Below are 11,776 nucleotides of genomic sequence, written 5' to 3' on the forward strand. Positions count from 1 at the left end.
TTGGGACTTACCCCAAATTTTCAGCCAACTCCGTCAGCCTTGTTCACGGAATGGACCCGTCTGCTGTAGCTTCCGGACGTGACTGCAGCAAAGAGTCGTAAATGCCAGATAACCTGTGTCGCCCCCCGTCTCTGTTCAGCGTCACGTCCGGAAGCTACATCAGACGGGTCCATTCCTTAGCGTCTTCATAGCGCAATCGACCGACGTGGGACCACTGTATTGCGCATCCATAACGTTTTGGCCACCAAAATGTCGACAAATGTCAAAACGGAACTCATGCGGCTAGTAAATATACGCAGATGTGACCCCACCTTTAACAGTGTGCCGCAAAGTTGCCACAATAACGTTAACCTGACGCAAACAGAGATACTATAGATCACTATATACTAGCATATCGTATCACTGTTTTACTATTATAGGCACTCGTGCGAGAGGACTCGAGCCTCGGTGCTGTGAAGTTTGACTGGCGCCAGCAGACAGCAGAAGAGTACTTCCAGACAAAGGAGGAAACAAAGTTCAACTTGATCCATGCGATACACGTTCTGTACAACGTGGAAGACCATGACGCCACCTTGCGGAACATGTGGGAACAGCTGGTAGATGGTGGCAACATGATGATCGCCATGGAGTCGGGTAATTACCTTCTTATGATGATGATGATGATGATGACTTTATTGAAAATTCGCAGTGTGACCGATGAATTGTATTCAATTTACAATCGAAACACACAATAAAAAGAGTCAAATATTACACATTACTTGGAATAAGTACTATATACATATATACACAGATTAAAATTTCATCTGGACGATTGTCTGATAACAGGGGATTATTATTTTGGTGACATGGATATGATAATGACTACTGCTGGAATTATGGTCCGGATGCATTCAACACGATTGCTCATATAGGGAATCGGTGAGTTACTATATCGGTTTGTTCTAGACATATGGCTGTTCAATTTGTGGCTATTTCTGGTGGCTCGTCCCGAGATCTGGAATCTAGTCGCAGGCAGCCATTCTCTGAATTCCGAGTTCAGCAATGTCCGTGCAAACTTGAAACAGAGCTGCTCCCTTCTCTCTGCTAGGGTCACAAGGATATAAAGGTTATAAAGGAAGATTATGCTTTTTGGCTGTCTGTTTTGGCATTGAAGAAATAAAGATCTCTGTTGAGGAGTCTTGGTCTTTCAGAATGTTCTACCGTAGAGTCTCTGCCCCGTGTTCGTACGTTAACTATCTGTGTACGCCAGTGTGTTCTTTCCGCTTGTACGCGTACGTGGCGTCCCTAGTTATCACCTGTTTGGTTTCACCTGCCCAGAATTGTATCGCTTAAGCCGCTTCCACTGCGGCGGGGAATACGTAATCACCTTCGCCAAGAAGGCTAAGTTTTCAGTCGTGCCTTGATAGGGCAGCTGTGATATATGTACAATCGAAACACACAATAAAAAGAGTCAAATATTACACATTACTTGGAATAAGTACTATATACATATATACACAGATTAAAATTTCATTTGGACGATTGTCTGATAACAGGGGATTATTATTTTGGTGACATGGATATGATAATGACTACTGCTGGAATTATGATCCTGATGCATTGAGCACGATTGCTCATATAGGGAATCGGTGAGTTACTATATCGGTTTGTTCTAGACATATGGCTGTTCACGTCTGGTGGCTCGTCCCGAGATCTGGAATCTAGTCGCAGGCAGCCATTCTCTGAATTCCGAGTTCAGCAATGTCCGTGCAAACTTGAAACAGAGCTGCTACCTTCTCTCTGCTAGGGTCACAAGGATATAAAGGTTATAAAGGAAGGTTATGCTTTTGGCTGTCTGTTTTGGCATTGAAGAAATAACGATCTCCGTTGAGGAGTCTTGGTCTTTCAGAATGTTCTACCGTAGCGTCTCTGCCCCGTGTTCGTACGTTGACTATCTGTGTACGCCAGTGTGTTCTTCCCGCTAGTACGCGTACGTGGAGTCCCTAGTTATCACCTGTTTGGTTTCACCTGCCCAGAATTGTATCGCTTAAGCCGTCTCCACTGCGGCGGGGAATGCATAATCGCCTTCACCAAGAAGGCTATAGCTAAGTTTTCAGTTGTGCCTTGATAGGGCAGCTAGCTTTGCTATATGTACAACTAGGTGAACGGCATATCGCATGAACAACATGTGGATGGATTTTCATGATATTTGGTATTTGAGTAGTTGCGAAAAAGAAGGTCCTGTTAGAAAATGGTTCACCTGGCATTTTCCGTCAACACTGCAGGCCGCTTTTCGTTGAGGTCATGAGAAAAGAGGCAAGGGTCAGACAAAGTATATAACAGAGATACTGTTTATATATTTTAGAGTCCTTGTAAGTCCTATAAGCCTATATGCACGATTTTTACATAGTATTACATACAAAATACATGGTAAAAAGAAACTCAGCTACATGATTCAAGTCCGTTCATTTTGACCGTTCCAATTACTTTGAGAGTCTTTTAAAGGAAGCCAGAGTTCTTAAAGTAATGGGAACGGTCGATATGATCCAAAGTTGGAATTATTGTAGTTGGATAAACAAAGCATCTCACCCTACTAATCATATCTTCATAACGAGGGTCAGTCTCTGTTCAAATCAACTCCGCTTGAAAAGAGATGTAAAGGTGGGTTCACACGTGCGTATATATTTAAGTCCGTATGAGGCGCGCATGGGAGTATTTGCCTCCACCAGGCCCCACAGGTCGTTGGAAAAATAATAGAAATTGGACAAACGTAAACAGGTAACATGCAAGACGAGTTAGCTGGGTTGCTAAACATACTTCTCGGTCAGCTAACTCATCTGGCATGTTATGTATCTATATTTGTCCAATTTGTACTATTTTTCCCAGGACCTGTGGAGCCTGGTAGAGACTAAGAGCCTCATACGCACATCAAACGGATTTGAATATATACGCATGTGTGACCCCACCTTTAGACTTGATGTCATGCACAAATGTCTATGTTATAGAGGAATTGTGTCGTTAGGTTGCCATATGCTTTAGAAAAGACTGAAGAAGCTGCTAGAGCCCAGATATGCAGTAGTACATTTTTTTTAATGTTTAGTGTATTATTAGATTTAATATCAATGCTGTTATTAGTATTCTCTTTTCTTATATGCATTACCCTACATATGGTCTCTTTACTCTCTTATGCATATATTTCACTGGGGAATGAATATGAGATAAAGAGTATTATCATTATATTCCCACAGATAAACGTGGTATGGGGAAGCTGTGGTACAAGTTGTGGGAGGAATTCGGCCAGGGTGACCGTTTGAAGACGGAACTACGTACTTCCGGTGACGTCAGACAGTGGCTAGACACAAGGAACATCAGTTACGTCACTTCCGTGAATGAAAGGAACATAAACGTCGCAGAGTGTTTCCAGGAACACTCAAAAGAGGGAAGTGTTCTTCTCGACTTCTTGACAAAAACAGCGTACGTCACCGATGTACCAGAAATCAAATCAATGGCTCTGAAGTACATCCGAAGTAATTCGTCAGTGGTTGATGATAAGATTATATTCCAATCAAGTATTGAAACTATCCTTGCCATCAAGAATTGAACGAATCAAAATGATATTTTGCAGTCTGTGATAAAATGATGTTCACTGTTCATTTGATACATATGTATCTAATATTATAGATAACATACTATAAAATGCAATGTCATGTATAATATTAAGAGGGTCTTACAGAAACAAAAATGACTAAAACCAAAGCGACGCGAACCATTAGTGAATCTCCATTTATGTGTGTGGTGTACCACATATATGTAATGATGAATTGCGACTATTTATAGAATCATTAATTTTTGTAGGATATTGATATCTAGCCGTTTTTCAGATTGCATGTTTTTCGATTAACAATTGCTTTCAAAAAACTTTTATACGATGAATAACATATGTCCACAATGTATTGTTTTGTCACAATTTGAATAAAGTCAAAGACGATAAATTGTTGCAGAATTCAGATTCTCTGCGCCACTTTTAGAATGTCTTTTGCAATTTGGTGCAACCAGACGCGATCCGGTGAGGTACCCGGTCAAAACGTTTCCAATCGTTCCGTTCCCCTTGTGTTAAGAAGAAGAATTGTGTGTGTGTGTGTATGTATGTGTGTGTTTGTGCGTATGTGTGTGTGTATGTGTGTGTGTGTGTGCATGTGCACGTCTCTGAGTGTCTGTGTGTGTGGGGGGGGGAGGTGTCCTTGTGTGCGCGCATGCTTTCGTCTCCGTGAGTTTCTTTGTCTTTTGTACTATTAAAAGCTCCTTGGTACTATTCAAAGGCCGGTGGAAGAAATGGACTGTCACTCCGTGTGGTAAGCTATCGAAATCCATGGGAACTTTAGAATGCACTCAAGCACAAATTAACCGACGCCGAACTGTTAATGTTTAGGAAGTTACGGCGTTTACTGTCATTTTGTAATCCACGAAATGTCTTCATGGTTGTAGTGTACATTAAAAATAAATTATGTAAGTGTAATGTTGTTGTTGTTTTTTTGTTGCACCCGTGGCAATTATGTACATTATGTACATTTAGCATCGAGGTCAAACCGTTCTACGGGGATAAGTGGTTCGACCGGTTGGCAAGCTCTACGACCTTAGACAGTCAGTTCTGACTCAGAGGTTCTACAATTACGACGGACCATACATAGTTGAAATATTTGCTACTCTTACTACAACTTTAGTTGGCCAACGGGAGTCTAGCCGTTTTTGTAACATTGTTGAGATTTGTGAGGACACCTCTCGATTAGACGGCGACTGTTAGCGTTGAGCAACCCAAGTTGCATCATTTTTTTTTCTTTAACCGATCGTGGCCCTGAGCGGATTATTACGTGACATAAGAAGGCTGAGGACAATTCTTTAACTCTAGTACACATGTACAGCGCGAGGTATATTGTGCTTCTGGACTTAAAGGTCGTGAGTTCGACTCCCGTTGTCTCTTTTTTTTAATTAGAGACCATGAATGGTTCATTGTACTGGCCAACAAGATCTTAGAATAGTTCATGTTAAATTTGGACTGGTTCATTTTATATGGGAGTGCCGCTGAAGATTACATTCTTGCATGGGGGATTTTTAAACATTCAAGTTAAGATTTATTTCTAGTGGGTATTTTGACAGGGTCCATTGCGCATGGGGGTGCCCGTTAAAGAGTCCATTTTTTTGTAAGGACAAAATCTCAATTCTAAACCAATGTAACTTTGCAGGGCCGCCTGTAGTTTACTTTTAGGCAAATATATTTTCATAATGTTCAATTTTTGCATACGCAGGGGTGATTTTTTAACAGTCCAATATTTTGCATGGGGTAGGTGAAATATCTCGAGATTTCTTGCAAATATTGCAGTTTTGCGAATACATTGCATACGTACAGGAATGGCGAAGGTTGGAAGGCTGATAAACCACTCGGTGGAGCGGTATTTGGCCGGGTTTAGGTTGTTTGCGGCGGTGAATGGGGGAAGAAAAGATATCAACGAAGGTCTATATGAATCCTGTGTGAGCCGGGATCTGTCCTGCGTGTGCTGGGGATAGGGAGTGGGTCAGGTGAGTCCGCCATGGAGTATTCCCTTATGCATAGTGATGCAGCTACATACGTACAGGACTCTTCAAAGACTGTATAGGCAGAACACAGTAGATGATGCTGATGATAGTCTGGTTCTGGTCCTAGAAATCCGCGTGGTTCCTACCCTGCTTGACTGTGCATGCCCTTCCCTCTTTATTATTTAGGGCATGGTAAGCCTTTATTTCACCTTGAGTACAAACCCTTCGGCCTGAGCCGGTTTTCAAGGGTTCAAGAAAGGTCAATCAGAGAATATGTCTTTGTTCTGGATACGGTAATTTCACATTAAACACATTAAAAAATCAGACTTACCCAAAAGACTTTCTGCAATTTATGATCCACTGCTCATATAGTCACGTGTGTGATCTACATAACGTTACGTCACAGCAGCGAGTTGTCCATATTACTTGACAAAAACTGGAGTCTATAAGTCGAAAATTTGTGTAAGTGAAATTTATTATGTTGCAAATTCGACTTTATCCAGAATGACTTCTACCGAGAACACAGGTGAACTATCAAGTTGATATGCCTTTTTGTGTTCAACAGGAAAAAGCTTGTGCTAATTAATCTCTGGTAATTAACATTCAAAAGCAAGAGACCAGCATGTTAACTTTTGCCAGTACTTTCTGTGTCCATGCTTGTTTATCATGTGCATGTACCGGGGGGCACGCCGTATGCCGACCAAACATGGTTTACTACCATAACAACAATAGCAAATTTTATACTAAATGTTTAACTACCGCAATGTTATACAACCGTAATAACAAAATGTCTACCTTTAACCCTCAAGCACCCGACCTTTTTTTGCGACTAAAATGACCGAGTGGGGTCCAAATGGACCCCAAAATGTTTTGTTCATAAAATCTCGGTACCATTTCTTATCTTATCGGCGATCATTGTATATACATTGCTTCGTCAATGTAAGAGGAAGATTTTGAGATGTTAAGGTGTTGCTAATTCCAACTCATTATCATAATTTATGCAAAAGTTCAGAAGGACCACGTTTTGCACTAAACCTATTCCGACCAGATAGGGGAAATTTTGAGGCCCTCAGCAACATTTATGACGCATAACTCATGAACGGCTGGAGCTAAAGCTACGAAACTTGGTAATTTATCACAAAATATTGTTTGCAAACGCTTTTGATCAATAAAGTAAGTTTATCATTTTTGGGGGTTGCCATGGCAACCATATTCTAACAGGCATATTTTTGCCAAAATTTGACAATTTCAATTTAAACAAGGTTTTCTTGGTACACTACACCTGTTTTCTGACAACAATTTAATTCTATGAAATCCAATGTAATTTTCATGACTTAAAATTTATAATTTATGCTAATTTCATGACGTCATTGGTCAAAATCCAAGATGAACGCCCTGATTAGGCAAATGACGTCATAATGTCGTCACATTACATGTTGATGACACAGAAATTTTTGTGATGATTTAAGTTTACATTCTTATTATTGTCTGAAAGTTTGGTAGTCATACTGTAAGTGGTTAAGGAGTTAGCCTCCAAAGTTGGTTTTAAAAACTGAACACAAACTTTCTTTATAATTTCCACATTATTGTACCAATCTTTGCGAAAACTTAGGAGAAGGTATAAGACATATTCACTGACAAAGTCACAGAAGGATTTTTTCTTCAGATCAAAAATGTTCAAATGGCACTTCAAAATGTACGCCTGGGGTCCAAATGGACCCCACTCGGGTGTTTGAGGGTTAAACAACTACCGTAATAACAATAGGCAAGGTTTCCTATGTACCTCGTGTCGGTTGCCGCTTGTCGGCCATGTTGGAAAAGTTGCAGTACATGGCTCTGATTAGCTTGTGCCGAATAGGCAAGCTCATTTATATGCAAGACGGTTTGATTGAGAAATGAGGAGGACAGTTAAGCAGAGAGCGAAATAAGTGGAGTTTTTAGGATGTGGATTCGACTCAGCGGAATAGGAGAATGTAGCGGTGACTTTTAGCAGCTTTAACCTGAACAGGTGCATTCTAAAAAGTGAGCTGCTACAACATACTAGGTACGCGTAATTCTATTTTACACAAAAAATTGCGTTGCTTATACCATGTACCAATTAACAAAACAAATAAAACAAGAAATGCTTTTGAAAAAGCTTGCATTGCAACCATTAGATAACGGTGAGAATGAAATGGCAACAGAAAGTCCATATCAAGTAGGTCAACCATTTTTTTTGTATTCAATTCTCTGCACTTTCTAGGAGTCATTGATTGCGTCATTCTCAAGAAGCTGCTCCAACGTCTCACAAGTGTGTACAACAGGGTGATAGAGCCATCGGTGGACATGATCGAGCGATACAAGGTTGCTATACTATACACTACATACTAACTTACTAGTCAATGCTTACTAATCAATGCTGAAACGAGGGTACGTCGAGACCGCCGTGAACGTCCTTTTAATGAATCTTAATTATCGTTCATTGTTTTGTTTATAATCTAGTGGCGACACTACGATTTATGATAAGATAATCATGTACCTGATGTGACTATGACATTCCTGGGCGGCCAATGTTTTTACCAGCTCGAGGGCACGAGCTTTTAAAGCTATGCTACGTAATATTTGGACAATACAAAAAGTTGATTTTCCTGCAATTTCTTTACATAGTAAGCTAAATCTAACATTTAGCGTTGAATACCAAGGCTCAGTGAGAGAAGTTGCAACATCAGTCCATCATACAAACAAGTCTACAAACTGTTATCTTTCGACATGGACCTCCATGCTTCCTAGGGAAACATGCCCACATGTTCTAGAATATTTCAAAATTGAGCACAAATAATTACGTAGCTTTAAATCTTGTTCAGTCGCCTTAGACAGCCAATGTAATCCAACAGAACCGCATCATTGTAACTCTGTAGGCGCTCGTGCGAGAAGACACAAGCCTCGCTGCTGTGAAGTTTGACTGGCGCCAGCAGACAGCAGAAGAGTACTTCCAGACAAAGGATGACACAAAGTTCAACCTGATCCATGCAATACGCGTTCTGTACAACGTGGAAGACCATGACGCCACCTTGCGGAACATGTGGGAACAGCTGGCTGATGGTGGCTACATGATAGTCGCCATGCAGTCAGGTATTGACGATCATTGTAGTGCTATCTTATGTGAAATCAACGCAATTCAGCCCTACGGGGGCTGCAAAGTTTATTGAAAATAAAGTTTCGGTTTCAGGTAATTACACTACTTGACTGCATAGCATGGTACAAGAATAGTATTTTACAAACACTTCTAGCGTCTAGACAAATTTTGGCGACGCCTCGGGGGCGAGCCTAATAGTATAGTATGCGTCCGTTTGAAAAGAATTCCCAAAATTTCGTGGCACTTTTCCCGCATACGCAGTAGTGTCATCTGAGTATTCCCCGGGGAATTTGTTTTGATGGCACTTGCTTTAGCCTGTTTTATGAAATATTTTTCTATGTATACCACGGAAGGGTTATCACATGTCATACAGTATTTGATTTCATACGACATAGTTTATCATGCGTGTCTTCGTACGATTCCTACGGATTTCATAAGATTTATCATTGCCTTGCTTAGGCATCCCTGAGCATTAGAGGTCGTTTGGATACATTAGTAGAATGTTTGATTGTTAACGTTTCTAGTTTAATGTTAACGTATCTGTTAAGAATCGATGTACAATTGTTTTAACAGAAATTGGACATCTTACTCACTCACACTTGCACCATGATTTTATACATTCCTGCAGACAGAAGCGTTAAGGGAAAGCTGTGGTACAAGTTGTGGGAGGAATTCGGCCAGGGAGACCGATTGAAGACGGAACTACGTACTTCCGGCGACGTCAGACAGTGGTTGGACACAAGGAACATCAGTTACGTCACTTCCGTTAACGAAATGGACACGAACGTCACAGAGTGTTTTAAGGAACACTCTGAAGAGGGAAATCTACTTCTCGACTTCTTGACAAAAACAGCGTACTTAGCCGAAGTACCAGAAATCAAATCAATGGCCCTGGAGTATATCCGACGTAATTCGTCAGTGGTTGATGATAAAATTCTTTTCCAATCAAACATTGAAATTATCATTGCCAGCAAAAATTGTACGTCGGAAAAGTAAACACTCAGGCATATGATTGTTTGAGATGTTTTGGATTCAATTAATTTCATCAGTTAAGTATCTTTGCTGCAGAGCTTGTAATATTTTCTTTGAACTTTCCCCAAATTTTCTCCGGACTATCCTTGAGATTAAGGATTCAGATAAATTCTGCGATCGAGTTGAAAACTGACTTTAACTTCTGCACAAATCGAACTTGTGTTACGTGCTTGAAATGGGGTATGTAGCCCAGTATACATTGTTTACTTAGTTCAAAATAGGTGAAGTCTTTCCCCGTACCAAACTACTCTTCGCACTCTACTTCATTTTTTTCCTTCGTCCGTAGTTTATGACAGACACGTTTTCTTTCTTGATATAACAAAAGAAAGCAGCGTGTGTTTGAGCGTGTGTGTGTGCGGGTGTGTGTACGTGTGCGTGTGTGTGTGTGCGCGTGTGTGTGTCACTTTGGTATTCATTCAAAGATGAAGAAAAGGACTATCACTGTGGGGTTAGCTAATTGGATCAGGAGGAAGTTTATAAAAGATCAGCACAAACACACATTGCTGATTTTCGGAAGTTACATTTGCTGTCATTTTCAAACACTCAAAATATCTACATGGTGATACTGGATACGACAAAGAAGCATGGACACTATGTAGGTTTAAGGTACAGTCAAGCTTTCCCAAGACGACCACCCGGGAGACCAGGCAAAAGCGGTCGATTTGGTCAGGAGGTCGGCTGTACAAATTGGGCGAATGTAGGTTGGGAAGTGGGCCTGTCAGCCCTGATAGCACGAAATAGTAAAGTAAAATTCCGTCCATGCATTGATTAACAATTCGACTCGAAGCTGTGTCACTTTTGTTTTTCTGACATTTCAGTCTCAGGAAATTTTCTAAGATTAATTGAAAATGTACTATTTGTGCACCTGTCGTGTAAGGATCTGTAATTTTAGTAGTTGATCATGTGCAACTGTTGGCATGAACTGTTGCCTGTGCCTTGACAATTCATGGACAGAGACGTAGTAAGCACCGATCTAGCTGTTAATGTCATGCAGGATATGTATAAACATTAACTTTACATCTAATTTACTGGTGAGAGAGACAGAGACAAACAGTATCTACAGCTCGTATATCTAACGATGGACAGATTAAGGTTCCGGTCGTACACAATTAACTGCTTCTTTTGTGGAATGTTTTTGAGACATCTCAACTATAATTGATTTGTATGATTCATTCACTGAGTGAACATGTGTGAAGCTAATGACTTTATGTTCTATTTTGTACTATTTGTACTATATTGTGCCTTGTGACGTGTACCCGTTCTTGGTGCTGAATGAGACAACAACAAGACTAGTGCTGGTGTTCCGGTCCTTGGTGCTGAATGACACAACAACAAGACTAGTGCTGGTGTTCCCGTCCTTGGTGCTGAATGACACCACGACAATACCAGTACTTGTGTTCCCGTCCTTAGTGCTGAATGACACCACGACAATACCAGTACTTGTGTTCTCGTCCTTGGTGCTGAATGACACAACAAGACTAGTGCTGGTGTTCCCGTCCTTGGTGCTGAATGACACAACAACAATACCAGTACTTGTGTTCCCGTCCTTAGTGCTGAATGACACAACGACAATACCAGTACTTGTGTTCCCTTCCTTGGTGCTGAATGACACCACGACAATACCAGTACTTGTGTTCCCGTCCTTGGTGCTGAATGACACAACAACAATACCAGTACTTGTGTTCCCGTCCTTAGTGCTGAATGACACAACGACAATACCAGTACTTGTGTTCCCTTCCTTGGTGCTGAATGACACCACGACAATACCAGTACTTGTGTTCCCGTCCTTGGTGCTGAATGACACCACGACAATACCAGTACTTGTGTTCCCGTCCTTGGTGCTGAATGACACAACGACAATACCAGTACTTGTGTTCCTGTCCTTGGTGCTGAATGACACCACGACAATACCAGTACTTGTGTTCCCGTCCTTGGTGCTGAATGACACAACGACAATACCAGTACTTGTGTTCCTGTCCTTGGTGCTGAATGACACCACGACAATACCAGTACTTGTGTTCCCGTCCTTGGTGCTGAATGACACCACGACAATACCAGTACTTGTGTTCCCGTCCTTGG

General features: G+C 41.0%; 1 protein-coding gene across 1 annotated transcript in view; it reads left to right on the forward strand.

Moving 5' to 3' along the window:
- The window catches only part of LOC118415498 (deleted in malignant brain tumors 1 protein-like), a 79,326-nt gene that overhangs the window by 19,946 nt on the left and 47,604 nt on the right, over positions 1–11,776 (forward strand). The gene's annotated exons all lie outside the window — the stretch shown is intronic.

This window comes from Branchiostoma floridae, chromosome 5 (genome assembly GCF_000003815.2).
Source record: "Branchiostoma floridae strain S238N-H82 chromosome 5, Bfl_VNyyK, whole genome shotgun sequence".
NCBI lineage: Eukaryota > Metazoa > Chordata > Leptocardii > Amphioxiformes > Branchiostomatidae > Branchiostoma > Branchiostoma floridae.